Source organism: Amblyomma mixtum, chromosome 5 (assembly GCF_055824585.1).
Source record: "Amblyomma mixtum isolate Tamu chromosome 5, ASM5582458v1, whole genome shotgun sequence".
Lineage (NCBI taxonomy): Eukaryota > Metazoa > Arthropoda > Arachnida > Ixodida > Ixodidae > Amblyomma > Amblyomma mixtum.
In genome coordinates this window covers 88,775,030-88,790,015 of record NC_143016.1, presented here as the reverse complement: position 1 = coordinate 88,790,015, position 14,986 = coordinate 88,775,030, and the positions used below count along the sequence as shown (strand labels likewise).

At 46.7% G+C, this 14,986-nt stretch overlaps 1 protein-coding gene across 1 annotated transcript in view; it reads right to left on the bottom strand.

Annotated features, from left to right (window-relative positions):
• Window positions 1-14,986, bottom strand: part of LOC149342946 (dimethylglycine dehydrogenase, mitochondrial-like) — a 44,360-nt gene that overhangs the window by 28,788 nt on the left and 586 nt on the right. The gene's annotated exons all lie outside the window — the stretch shown is intronic.

Sequence of the window (14,986 nt, the reverse complement as noted above, 5' to 3'; positions counted from 1 at the left end):
GAACCACACTGAAAAAAGCCTGTGAGAATTAGGCCTAAGCGGGGGCTGTAACGGGGTGGCGACACAAAGGAAAGTCAGGTATCATTCGAGCACTGGAGGCTTCGCAGGAGCAATTCAATTATGTAACGTACTGTAGCGGAAAACGGCGACAAGTCGATATCTTGTACCGCGGCAGGCGCCCGTGAAGGAGCAGAAGTCAGCAGAGATCCAGCGACGATGGTAACCAAGCGGTCGTCACTCACCGCCATTATCCGACAACTGACCAGAAGCAGACGAGACGCTAGGCGGCGGGGCGGATTGCACAAAATTGTGTTTTTTTACTCCATTTCGGCACTGGTGGAGCATTTGGCACAATTAACTCCCTTTCTAGACTGGAGTAAATGCTGGTAAATCCTCATTTCTTACTCCCTTATTCCCTCATGGGAGTAAAATGAAGGACAGTCCACCTTTTTACTCCCCACTCATGGAGTAAATGTTTTCACAAATGAAGTAAAAAGGGTGGCCGCCACCATTTTTACTCCCTTTTGGGTATAGTTTTGTTTACTGTATACAGTAGAACCTCGCTGATATGTTCTTTAAAAAAAGCTCTGTAAAAACATATTATCCAGCAAAATGCATCATGAAAACCATTTAACTTTCAAAAACGTAACTTCTGAATAGGTATAAGGCATTTATTGACAAGTTCACATCATAAATATATAGATTATCGCATTTCCTGAAGTTTTTTCTCTAGTGCGAATTGAAATCATGATACGTTTGCGTTGTGCTTAGAATAAAAGAAACTTCGCAACACATCCAGTGCGAAGACGGAGATGGCAACAGCATCCGTGATCCATACCTTGTTGAAGCTCCAATGCCAGATGGGTGCACTTTGTTGTTGATTTGGATGCTTCACCCCTTGCATTAATTCGCTGCGAAAAAGCTGTCGTGGTAGCTGACAGTGACAGCGTTTTTTATATTTGTGATGCGTTCCTCAGACCCTGCTCCTCTCGTAATATAATGAGCATCGTTGTAGTTATCAGATGCCTTGCTCCCTGGGCCTTAGGTACCGCAAAGAAGCCGCTGCGCGCGTTTCTCCCTTTCAAGTCGCGTTCGCGTGAGAAAGGGGGAAAGGCCTGCTTATGTGTGCATGCGCGTGCGCGTGCGCGTGCGCGTGCGCGTGCGTGTGCGTGTGCGTGTGCGTGTGCGTGTGCGCGTGCGCGTGCGTGCGTGCGTGCGTGAGCGCGAGCGTGTGTTGAGCTTGGTAGCTCGAGAATCGTGTTATACGAGAACATATTAACCGGAAGAAAAATAGTGTATCTCTGTGGGACATTTTTATTGCTCGCCATTTGGAGCGTATGAACTGGGAAATCGTATAAAGCGGGAGCGTATTAAGGGCACAGGGTAAGGCAAAATTAGAAAAAAATAGTTTTTTTTTTCTTTTGAAATTTGAGAAGTTCCATTCTTTCTACACATGTTCCATGATCGCACTTTCCTCAGAAAGCCATATTTCGGGCTAAAAAACGCTTTTCCCGAAACCAAGTAGTCAGCGGCCACGCCCCCTTTCCGGATATCCTCCGCGTTTATCGCCAATTTTTTCAACCAAAAAGTCCACCACCTGATTTGAAAGCTTGTCTGAAATCAGCTACATATAAAAAATTGTTTGCCAACAATTTTTCAGCTCTTTTTTTTAGCCAAGATAATCCTGAGACGCTGCGCACGTTTTTTCCACGTTTCTGCAACTTTCATGCAGCTGCGTACGAGTGCTTTCCCTGCCGATGAGTATTGTACTTTGTGCCGGTGTTGGTTGTTGTTGATAAGAGGAGATGCCTAGAGGAAAGAACGCCTTCGGCAGGCGCGAATTTCACGGCAATCGTTACACTCATCGTGCAAAATCAAAAGGATGTCCACGCCCTAATGAGACGCCGAACGCCAAACGCGCCAGCTCCTCGACATCGAAGCTTTCAAGATTTTCTGTGTGCTTCCAGGAAGAGGATGTGCTACAGAGCAGCAGCGAATACGCCTTAATGAACATGGACGGCATTTGTGCCGCAGTTACACACAGTTGTGTGTGTAGACAGTGCGGTGGAAGGGTTGAGCTCACAGAAATTCTGACAAAGCACGTGTTTGTTAGGCTTCAAAGCACTGGACGCTGTTATTTCATTTAATGATGGTAGCATCGCATGGGCCAACGTTTTGAAGGCGTGTGGATTGAAGCCAGGGCGCAGAACCATCGAGTGGCTGAGGGAAGCTGACCACAAGCGTATGTACTTTACGGACCGGGCAACACGACAGCTGACAAAAGAGGCCCGGCAAGCAAAATTTCAAGCCCAAACGCTAAACATTGACAGCGACAGTGACTACGAAGTAGGGGGCTATTAAACCAATGGCTATGAATGTGTTTGTTCGAATAAAAAATTGTTTTTCACATCTTTTTTCACTTTAGGCTCAATTATCTCGAAACAGTGTTTTTTCTTACAAAGGTACCATTATTTCCAACGTCTTTCAAGACAGACAACTGATTTTCTTTTGTAACCATCTACATAAGTGTTGGCAACTACTGAACTAGAATTAAGCAATTTCACTCAGTAGTTTTTCCGTTATGAATTTTCAAATGTGAAAAGAAAGCCGAAATTTATGTACTAAAGTTAGAAATTTCATTAAAAATAAAATTTTCAACACATTTCAATTATTCTAGTTCAGTGAAAAGAGCGCAAAATTTGGAACAAAATGAAATATATATTATCAGGGTACACCTATTAGTTAGCGAGAAACATGTACCTCAACATGCCCTAAAATGCATGGGAAGTATAGGGCTTACCCTGTGCCCTTAAAGAAGTGCTACTGTATATGGCACCACGGAGGAGCAGCAAAAAATAGAGATGAGGTAGATAGCGGCCCACTTAGCGCTCCTCTGATGCTTCAACTTAGTGTAGTTGCACCTATTTTGTGTCACAACTGAGTACGTAGCCTAACGTCTCGGCATGCGGTGGCCTATAGTGGTCTGAGCATCCGGTCACAAGTAGGCTTTACTGCACGAGGAGAATTTAAGTAGTTTGACAGTGGAAGGAATAATTGACCCGCAAAAGCAAGGATTTTGGTCGAAGACCGTTTTCTCAATCATTTGAACAAAAGAAAGCCAAGCTCCAGACCGGGGGCAAGTTTGCACCTGTTCTGAAACTGGTGGGTGCTCGGCGGCACTGGGGGGCCCCATGCGAGACTGGTGCTAGAACCACTAGGTACGAAATGTATCTTGTATACCAATGACACCGGCACACAAGCTATCTTCAGACGACGAAAAGCAGTGGGCAGACTTCGGTGGGCAGTGCCATCCTATAGACAAGCGTCAGGCCGTGACGTCACGGAGATGCGGCGGCGCTGGAATCAGCAGTGACTTTCGTTGTGTAGGCAAAAGCCGGTACCGTGTGCCTTGGGTGTGCCATGCTTGAGCGTTTTTGAACGCATTTTGCAATATTCCGGCGAGCTGTGGTGCGGGTGGTTGAACCGCAATGCTGGAAAAAGGCCGCGGTACAAGTTTCCACAAGTTTATCGCATTTAGATAAGGGCCAAAGCGATGCGCAGCGGCCGTGGAGCGGGAAAAGTTCGGCGACGGATCGGCTACGCTGCTATTATTGCATTTCTGCATCGAAATATGATAGTTTGCGTCTCTTAATCCTCATGTTTGCTCTTCAGTCGCGCGGCGACAGTGCAAGAATCAACGTCTGCAGCTTGTTCGCGTTCTGTCGGGCTCACATTATGAGAAGTCTGGACTCGACATTCCATGTGGGTGTGACCGTAGATTGAACGCAGGGGACCGTTTTCAGGCGACAATCGCCCGGACTACGCCCCGGGCATCTCTTCACGCTATAAAAAAAAAAAAAAAAACAGCTGCTGCCAGTCGCCTTCAGCATTCATCGGGCCTCTAAGCGCGACGCTTGAAGCAGCACTGTAGTCCGGTAGTAGGAATATACGGCGCGTAGTTTTTTCTCTATTTTCGCTTCCACGAGCTTCAACTTGTAGGTTTTTTCACCACCTATCCTAGAAAACGATTAAACGTCGCTAAGGTATCGGCAAAATTATGCAGTGTTATTTCCCATTTTACCTGAATTTTACAATTACTGGTCAATCAGAACCTGGCGAAAACAGCAAATACCAGACCAAAAACCAGTTATCAAGCAGAATAAGGCCAGCAATCAGAAAGACTTAAAATATTTAGCTCTGCGGAGCAAACGTAACTTCGTTGTAGCTCGAGGTAAACTTCTATCCATTCGCCTGTGCACCACTCTTAAAGCCAAGCGAATAAAAAGCATTTTTTCAGACATTAGCAGTGAAGATCGCATTTGCATGACTCATTCACAGTAACTGCATGACTTCAGTGTCCAGTAGTGTTCGGCGTTCTCCGCACTGAAGTGGCTGGACGAGAGCAGGCTCATCACAAAGATTCGTCATGGGAAAAGTTGCCTCCCGTCGTCCTTCTTCTTGCACTTAGCGATCGGCTATGCTGTATCGCCCCAAATGTTGATACTGCAGAGCTGTATACCTCGTGCTTTCTCGGTTTCACTTAATAAGTCAACCTAGTCGACCGCCGTAGCCGCGCCGTTGCTGCCAAACATAGGAGCGCAGAAGGAAGCCTATGCAGCGCTTCGCCAGATAATTCCGTCTGGCGAACAGGTTGAAAAAGTGCGGAGCTGCTGTCCGGTCACCAACAGAAATGTTTCTAACCACAAGCGACGCGCACGCTTTGAAATATGCGCGCACGCGAGTTGGTTTCGAAGGCAGCGTCGCTTGGCGCAGGGTAGGCATGCTACGTTTTTGCCTACACCTCGCGTCGCTGCCGACCGCAGCGGCACCTTTGTTTACAAACATGACGCTTGTCTATAGTAGCCATAAGCGGAATGGCTTCTCAGTCGAGTGTTGAATCAATGAGCGTAAGAATAGCAATCCACTGCTGAATGCTTCGCAGTCGATAAGAAAGAGGAAATTGGAATGTGTAACTAATAAGGTACGAGCAAATAAGTGCTTATCAGGAATTTCCAGTGCTTGCACTGAATACGCATAAAATGGCGGTATCTTTCGTAGACCTACTCCGCACTCAGTTCATCTAACTGCACTGCGTAATTGATTCGATAATGCATTTTTTTGGACTATGCTTGGCATCTTTAAGGCTATTGCTTCCTTTGAAGAAGCAGCACGATAAAATGATAACAATACGCCGTATGCATCAGTTTCAGTACCTCGTTCAAAGGCAGTATAACTTCGCATCTAAATGACCTCTGTCCGCTGGCAGTGGCCGTAGTCGTGTATTGGTATGTATGATAAGAATAATGGATGATAGCCGATTAATGTAAACGTGGAGTGTGGCCTTCCACGCTGGCAGCGACTCTCGTCAGCAACGCGAAAGAAATGAAAAAAAAAATTCCCAGTTGACAATTACGGTTAAGAACGAAATATACCCGCGAGCGAAACGGTGCAAAATGAAAGGAAAATAATATCAACAATAGACAACGTTCAATGTATACTGTTGAATAAACAATATCAGTAAGCCCTCTTGAAGAGGACCGATGAACGAATAATAATAATAATAATAATAATAATAATAATAATAATAATAATAATAATAATAATAATAATAATAATAATAATAATAATAATAATAATAATAATAATAATAATAATAATAATAATAATAATAATAATAATAATAATAAATGTTTTATTGCACATAATGATACACAGATCAAGGAGCGGCCAGCAGTGGCTTGAGGGACTAGGCCCGGCTAAGTCAGCGGACGAGGGTGCAATAATTCAAATCGGCATACAAAAAAAAAGTGTTGAATGATGGTTAACAGTTGGGACGATTAATGTCAACATGCGGTGAACCGCACACACATATACAAAAAAACAACAACATAAAAACAGGCAACGCGTACAGATTACAGAAATGAAAACATACACACTACTTTACAAAGAACCAAGCATGCTTTTTAATACATTTTTTGATATTACCGAAAATACCTCATCTGGCAAATCATTCAAAATTTTCGGCACATAAGCACAACGCCTAGCTTCGCCGAATCTTGTTGAAGATCGCGGAACAACAAAACGAACACTGTTACGAAGGCTTCGGGGGGCAGTGTAACTTATTTTAAATTCACTAAACCAGAGATGCCGTAAAACCACAGTTTGTACGAACATATTCCAGAAGCATGGAAGACGAAGTGCAGAAAAGATGTTAGGATTAGCCATTGTTGGAGTATTGTAGGCTATATTTCTTAATATGGTCTTTAACAAAAAATCAACACGGTTTTGCCATCGAGTGGAGCAAAAAGCAAAAACAGTGATCCCATATCTGAGAGTGCTGTAGACTAGAGCATGCGCAATAGTTTTTTTATTTGAAACGGAACGATAGATTTAATGTGGAAAAATAACCAAGCAGCGCTCCTAAGCTTATTGCAGATATGGCAGAATAATAATAATAATAATAATAATAATAATAATAATAATAATAATAATAATAATAATAATAATAATAATAATAATAATAATAATAATAATAATAATAATAATAATAATAATAATAATAATAATAATAATAATAATCTTTATTGCCACCTTGTACACAGTACAAATGAGGTTCAGGCCCGTCAAAGTCAACAAGAGGCTTGCCGGACTGGGCCCGGCAGTCAAAGCAAAGCGACAAAATGGCAGGAGATCAATAGAAAACACTAATCGCTACAAAGAACGAAGAAGAATAATAATAAGAAAAAGGAAAGGATAATACTAATAATCATAAACAGATGACACTGGCACCGATTGCACTGATATTAAGCGATGTACAGCAGTGCAACTCGATAGCATCAACCGTGAGAACGGGATTTATGCGCGCCACATATTGGATTCTTATCAGAAAAGGAGAGGAAAACTTCTTTTTTTTTTCAGAAACAGCTGACTTGCTTGCTTCGTGAGAATTCTTGCATCGGGACGGCGTTTCACGATGGCATTGTCAGCTGATTTTCAAGTCAGCTGCACTTGCCTGGTTCTCTGGTGACTATTGCAGTATGGTGCTATCAGAGGTCATGGCCCGGGAGATCGCTCAACTATTATGTGACTCTGGCCTGACTTGTAGCAGAATTTGTATTCGCTGAGGATAGCGATTCGGGGATAGGAGGAACTGCTGAGATATGTTCCGGACCTTGGACAGTGGGTTACGCAAGGAGGAAACCACACGTTCATACAGGGAGCTGACCACATTTCTGGAATGCACAGGGCGGATTAAGCCTACAATCCCTACCATCCAGCTTCGCTATTTTCTGTGGGTCGCTACCCAAAGTAAACTGCCATTCCTTTACTAGACAACGCAGTATTGCTTTAGTTTTGCTCACATTACTTTTTAAGCCTGCCTTTGTACTTTGCCGGTTCAGGTCTTCCATCTTAGCGCTTCTAACTGCGAGCAAGTTACGACGCATGTAGTTATGATTGGCATACAAAGCACCATTCAAAAAGCGTTCACTGCGACTACTGTTCGGACGTGAATGCACTTCGTGCACTGTCGTAGACGGGGAAGAATTCTCGTCTGCACTCATTAGTTGTAAAAATTTTGTTGTAGCAACCATGACGACGACGACAGCAATGACCACTACGATTCGTGCGAGCTCGTATCTTTTCTTCTACCCGGTTTCACTACATTTACTTGCTCACTGGTCATTCCTTGACACTCAATTTTTGGCCGGTTCTTAGGTCGTACTACAAAACGAGCCAACAACAATACCCTCTGCACCCGTGCCACGCTTTCATCAGCGTTATGCAGAGTACGCGCTTTCTTCAAGCACATCAGACGAAGTGAGCCATTCATGGGCGCAGAAAGGAAGCTGATCAATTCGCCTCTGGTGCACAACCATGGCGACACCGTGTCGAAAGACCTCAGCGCCGCCCTTTCCGCTGCTGCGATCGTCACACGAATAGCAGGCTCCTTCTCAACATTTAGCGTCAGCGGAAGATAACCGCGCTATCAGGAGGCCCACCGGGCTTAACCTGTCCAAAAATCTGCAACTACAGCCAACGGCTGAAGTAGCATTCGGCCGAGTTGTGATGGCGGCGTTGGATGGCTCCGCTGAAGCCGACATTCAGCCTCTGCCAACTAACTATCCCCTTATTTAAGCGAGAGAGCAACCCCGCTGGAGTTTCTCGTATTGTCGCTGAGCGGCAGCATCGAGGGCAAGTTTAGCCGGTGGTCAGCTGACCATTCTTCCGTCTATGCCGGCAAAGAAGCACAGGTTTTTGCAAATAACGACACTTGTCTCCGGCAGAGCTGAGGCCATCGCAGACTTTAGGCGCTGAGCATTAACGACCTCAAGGCGGCATGCAAATCGGTACCGAATACACGCGCCTTTTCCGCCAGACTTTCGTGAAGTTCGGCCAGACACTTGAAGAATGCGAGAACACCTACTGCCCGCTGCGCTATACAGGTCTACGATACAGAGACTTTGCGTGAGTAAAGCAACTTCGGTGCCAGCACTAGTGGCCTTTGGGTAGAAAGGTCTTGGACTTAGGGCTCACATTTCTGCCTCTTTTTCGCTGTCTTTCTTTGTCAGTAAATTTGCATACACACTTTCTTTTATGTGTGTGTGTGTTGGGGGGGGGGGGGGGGAGTGAAGAGGCCAAAATCATGAAGGTAGTGCAGGCGATTGCTGTTTCGGCCAGCGCTCAGTCTGACAGCAAACTGTGAAGATCTAGGACTAACGCCAGACAGCAATTCCGAAACATTTCACCCGAATCTCTAATGATTCGCTGTTCGCTGGGTTGGCAGATCCTTCCGAAGCCGAAACTTCAGCGGTATAATACCTATCGGCAGATTTATCGCGGAGTCTTATTTGTGTGTGTGTGTGTGTGTGTGTGTGTGTGTGTGTGTGTGTGTGTGTGTGTGTGTGTGTGTGTGCGTGCGTGCGTGCGTGCGTGCGTGCGCGCGCGTGTGCGTGTGTGTGTGTGTGTGTGTGTGTGTGTGTGTGTGTGCGTGTGCGCGAGCGTGCTTGTGTGTGAGCGCGTGCGTGCATGTGTGTGTATGTGTGCGTGTCTGCGCCTGCGTGCGTGCGTGCGTGTGTGTGTGTGTGTATGCGTGCGTGTGTGTGTTGGAAGAAACGGGAATGGACCTATCGGCGGCGAGAGCAGGTGTTTCAAGAGCTCAGGAATCCGCTCAAGCTGGCCTTGGTTGACAGAAGCAGCCCATGGATCACGTAGGTGCAAACCTGCCTTCTGTAACCTCGCATCTCTGAGCCATGAGCCCATCGACAACAACTAAAGACGCGAGATGCCGGCGGCGTCGCAAGCGAACAAAAAACAAGCAAACTTTCGAAGAAGCCAGTCGTGTTCGCGTCACATAAACGAGATGGGGCGGGACCACCGCGCGCCGCGAACCTACAAAGCATACGGATAAGACTGCTGCTCCTGGTCCTGGTTTCGGTCTTTCTGCATGTCACCTTTCTATCCTAGTGGCCTTTTAGCCTGCAAAACTCTGTAGCACCAACGAACACCAGGTCAGAATTCTTTACTTTTGTTTTCGAGCTATCCATGTGCCGTGACCCAGCCATACTGCTCTTCTGGAGTCAACCTTCTGCCGGGATCAGCAGGGGCTCTGGATTAGTACGCGAGCACCTGTCGCGGCATCTTCGACCAGAGTTTCCAAAATGCCAATTAGTCTGCGAACTCGCCGTATTGGCTCTGTTCCGATGTTTATCGCGCCGCACGGCCTTACACCGAACGTACGCGAAGAGCGCTCGAGCTCTTGACACGCGATGCGGGATAAGAGCCCCACATCAACGTGCGGTTACGCAAGTCGAAAAGAAAAGCTCATTCTCAATGCAAGCTGTCCGTTGCGTGGCTTCAGTCCACCGAGACGCCAGTAGACCGTAGACGCCAGTCGCTGTGGGGATTACATCAGCTCTGTTCTCCTGTCTAGCGCAGCTGCACTAGACCCGCGTCTTTCGGGTCAGCAGCCGAGCGCCATAACCACTGAGCCACCGCGGCGGGGCGCTAAAAGGAGGCTATACAAGAGTACACAGGATGTCGTGAGTAGAGGAAAAAAAACTCAAACGGGATAAGCTGAAGGACCTGGTCGACACTCAGTGCAAGTGAAACTGCTCCTTGAAGATTTTCGGAAAGAAACCACCTAGAAGCCACCTCCGGTCGGTATCCTGAAACTAGGTTCCAACATGACGAATGCTGTCGTCGGTCACAGCGCCTAGGTCACCAACAGCTTAAGATGGGAAGCCGAATCACTGTGTATGCGACCGCTCCTACGCATGACGACCGTGCGAAAGCATTGCAATATTCGTCGAAGCCACTGGCCTGGAAGCACACTACCTATCAAGGCACTTCCTCCCTCAAGTCAGATGCTGCCATTATTTGTGAGCCCTGTGCACGCGCTTCAAATCGCTGAATGGTGGAGCGACTACGCGAGGCTTCCGTATCAAACGTGTAGTAATGCTATAACATCATGCGTATCGCATCGTTCACCGTGTCGTTACTCCTTGTTAAACCTCTGCCGGGGTCTGTTCTTGCCGAGCTGCTTCCTCTTCCCTAGGTCTACCGGTCAAACAAAACACTGTATGGCCTCCCCACTTTGCTGCCATTCTTCAGCAGTTCTAGGCAGCAACACAACAGTTACAGCATTGAGGTCTGCTCTCCTGCCGCCAAACAATACGAAGTGAAACGAAAAAACCGTAGCGCAAAGAGACGAGGACACAGAAAGAGAGAAAAAAAAAACAAATATGTTTTTCAAACGTTTCAAATATGAACCAACAAGCCCAAGCATATACCCTTCTGAAATACGAAGTGGTCGGCATAGACACTTATTTCGCCTAAGCGTTAGTCATAGCTTATACCTTCTCCAGCTGACTATACAAAAGTACCACAGACGTGAGAAGTAAATGAGATTTTTTTTTTCGTGTCTTGGTTAACGCTAATGGCCACAAAAAATACCCACAAAGAATACCCACAAATACACAAAGGTGAGGTTCACAACACATTTTGTTTCGCACCTCCTCACTATGTTTTAAAAAAATTAAGCATGATACTCGGACCGATGAGATCTTAAGTGTGTTGACAGCTACGACGTGGCTGTCAAACTTTTCGCCAATCGATGGCTTCAATTGAAAGGTGTGACAACCGATGAGCGCACTGAAGTTATTCTGCGTCTCCCTAAGCATATTGTAATGTCTGAACTGTCTACGAAGGCGCCGGTGCGTCTCATTGATGACAAGTATACCGTGGAGCGCATAAAGGCGGATAGCAACCGTGGCCTGGAAACAAGCACTCGTCGACGAGGGTTGCCGTAGAGCGTGGCCGTACACGGAGCTCAAGTTCGCATCGTTTCGAGTGTCCGGATGAGGCAGAAGATTATCAAGGCTACCCGAGAACGGCGACCTCACCCAGGTGCGACGGCGTGGGCATAACACAAGCAACGCTGGCTTCGCGCCGGGGTCGGTTTACCGAAACCTGCCGTTTGGAGAAACGTACACATCGCCGAGAAGCAAGCCTACAGGAGGACGAGCGGACCCGCCGAGAACACGATCTTCCAAGTTCGCAGCGTGAGAAACAGCGGTTGCCTGCGGAAGGCTGGTGGTGTGTGTGCTCACGTGCTGTGGCTTACGTGCAGGAATTCGAGGGCGGGCCTTTATGGTGCCGTGTGAAAAGAATGGCAATTTGTGCTCTTCGATTGGTGCGTGCCCAAGGACAACAAATTCCCTGCCTAGGGACCTAGGGACATTACAAGGCCTAAAACCCGGTGTTTCCGCCTCGTAGGAAGCAGAATTCTCTGAAATCTCCGTCTGTAAAGATGTAAATAAATTCTAATTCGCCTACGAGAGCTCCTTGCCTCCGAGGTTCCTCGACGCCTCGCTGGTCTTCGCTACCCTCGACTCGGGCCCAACGTCCGGCGTCGCGACAATATACAGTCCGCCAGGGCTAGCTTAGGAAACGGGGCACGCTCCTGTAATCGCGTTTAATTCATACAGCTTTGTACACCTTCAGCGAGACGTCGGATCTGCTGCAGACATCTGAGACCTTTTTGAGACTTCTGCAACGTTTTTCATCGCTCCTGTCTTGCATGCAAGAGCTGTTGTCGAATGAAAAGAGCCACCCACAACAATTGCCTAGTCTGCATTTTTTTTTCCCCATAGACTCCGGAAACATGTCAAGCCAGCTGCAGAGATATGTCGAAAAATACGCAAATTCATGCATGGTGTACCACTACAAAATTAAAATATGCGTCATCGAAAGTGGGCAGAAAACGCCTCATTGGGCACATTAAGTTATTTAACTTAGACACGCACACATGACTGTGGCAGAAGCTTGCTTTCAGACGTCATCCCACGGGAAGGCTTTGCTGGCCTCCATTCTTACCTACGAAGGTTAATTCAATTATATATTGAACACTTCCAAGGCGCGAAGTTAGTGGTAGCGTGCTAGACAGCCCCGGTCCCAGCAAGTCAGTCTCACGTAGACGAGCTCCTGGAGTCCTACCTGAAGACGATCTTAAGTATGCAGCTGTGCTGGCGTTCTGTGGAAGTAAGTCGAGGCTTTCGGGCTGAACATTTGTTCTGCACAATCCGGACCGCGACGTAAAGCCTCATAACAGGTTCATTCTGACCGCAAAAAACGAGAACAAATAATTGATGAACCTCGTCGAACCTGCCAGTACGCTGAACTGCACGAACCATTTGCACCCGCAAAGCTTATCGAGTCAGGATGGCACTCTATGACTACTGATTACCTTCTGAGTACAGCGATACGCATCGACACCCTAAAAGGGGAGAGAGATGCTCCGAAAAGCCAAGCGGAGTGTTGAAGCAGCGAAGTGGATGCAAGGGCAGCACACTTATCGGACGCTGCCCTTAGTGACGTACCCGTGACGTAGGTCGTTACAACCACCGATAGCAGCCCGTCGGCAAACGCAACTGAACGCGAAAAAAGGGAGAAAGTATAAACGGAAAATGGGAGAACAGTGGCCGCTATCTGTTATGGCTAAAAAAAAAAAAAACAGTGCCTGCTTCGCGTTACGATGGGACAGCAACGTTGGATGGGACTGCGCCTTCTTCTTATCGAGCCAGTGGAGACCAACAGTCAAAGCCCCGTACTCTATATCACAAGTAATGAACACAGCATACGTACAGAATTCCTCTTTTAGGTACGCTCTCGCCTTTTAAGCTACCTTGAAAAGCAGTGCGCATTTAAAGACCATAGCTTTGGACGTCTTCAAAATTATGTCTCTCGGTCACTATATCGAGGTTCACCTTTGCCTGAAAAGGTCAGTGCTGGACAGAAGCAGTGCCCGTGCTGACGAGGGTAGAGGGTAGCAGGTAGAGGTCAATCAATCAATCAATCAATCAATCAATCAATCAATCAATCAATCAATCAATCAATCAATCAATCAATCAATCAATCAATCAATCAATCAATCAATCAATCAATCAATCAATCAATCAATCAATCAATCAATCAATCAATCAATCGGCGCAGTCGCATTTTGAACGTTCTTTGCGAACAATTATCGGAAGTGTATTATCATTTTCAGTATCATCTCCAACACGCAATACGTCAACAATGTAAGAGCGGGGGCTAGTTGGTGCTTCATACTGATCAATTCGCGCTACAAGGGACGTACACACGGAAACACAAACGGACGAAAATTGATTATTTGGTTTGTAGATCACTTTTGACCTCCCGCTCAGTATAAAAGCGACACGTTTTGTGAAGTAAACTAGTTTAAAGTACGCGCTTCGTCCGTTTGTGTTTCCGTGTGTCTGTGCCTTTTAGCGCGGATTGATCAGTACGCAATACGTCCTCGGAGACTCGGTGCTAGCTTCATGGAGCAGTTCAATGCGGGTGGTCCGAACCTTGCATCTCCGCAAGGGTGTTTGTTCAGGCGCCAGTCGAAAATATACGCCTCTCTGCAGTGCTTAGGCATGCTTTGTCGTGGGCGTCACGGGCCATTTCACCGTCATGATGCATAAACGCACCCATCGCATGCACCAGACATCTGCGTGTGCGAAGCGGCGATAGACTGCAAACTATCGAGTAGCTTCGAGCACTTTTTCCTAACCCCCTCCCCCCTCAAAGAAAAGAAGAAAAAAAAAAAACTCACTCGATGGAAGAACTGCAATAGCCATAATTTCTTCGCCTTGTTTAGAGTTCGCAGTCATCGCTGCTTTCGTCCCTCCTGGTGTATTTCTTTTCGCGCACTGTGATTTCCGTGCGATTTAAGGAACTTCAAGATGTTCGAGATTAATCCGAAGCCCTCCGTTGTGCCACGCCTCATTATCCGCACCATTGCCATAGCACGTGAAAATCCACCATTTTTCATCAAAAGAAGAACCAAAAGGAGAATCCATGAAAAGGAGAACCGTGGAGGTATGCGTTATGTCCACTCAGAAGAGTAAAGACACCAGACAGCTTCTCAGCATGCCGTTTCTCTTTGCCAGTGCGGAGGTATCAAAGATAACAAGAGTTTTTCATGACGACTACTGCCGAGTACTAGCAGAAAGCTTTAACACATGAGCAATCCTGAGGCAGGCTCCACTGAAGTCACAATTCCTTTCTTTTTCTGTCTCTTCTAAGTAGTGTCGCGGAAAACTGCGTCCAACAACTGCCTGGGCACTTAAGGCGTCACCGCTATCTTCGCACACACTTTCACTCTCTAACGCGTTACTATTTGCACTCTGCGCCTATTCGCTTTGTGTTGGGAAAAGGTGGCCTTCCATTGGCTCCTGGCTTCGATGACGCGTCCTGTCCATGCACCGGCTATCTAATTAATAATGTGCGGTGTTACAAAGTCCGAGTAACTGGACTGGCTTCGGCAGTAATGTATATAAGCAGCGGATGAAGAGCGCCAGCACTGAATTCGTACGCACCCGTCAAAGCAAATAGAACGCGTTTAACAAGGCTTCGCTTCTCGCAAGTTTCGAATGTTTTCACACGACTCGACGAGGATATTCAAGTATGTTCCGAGAGTCCC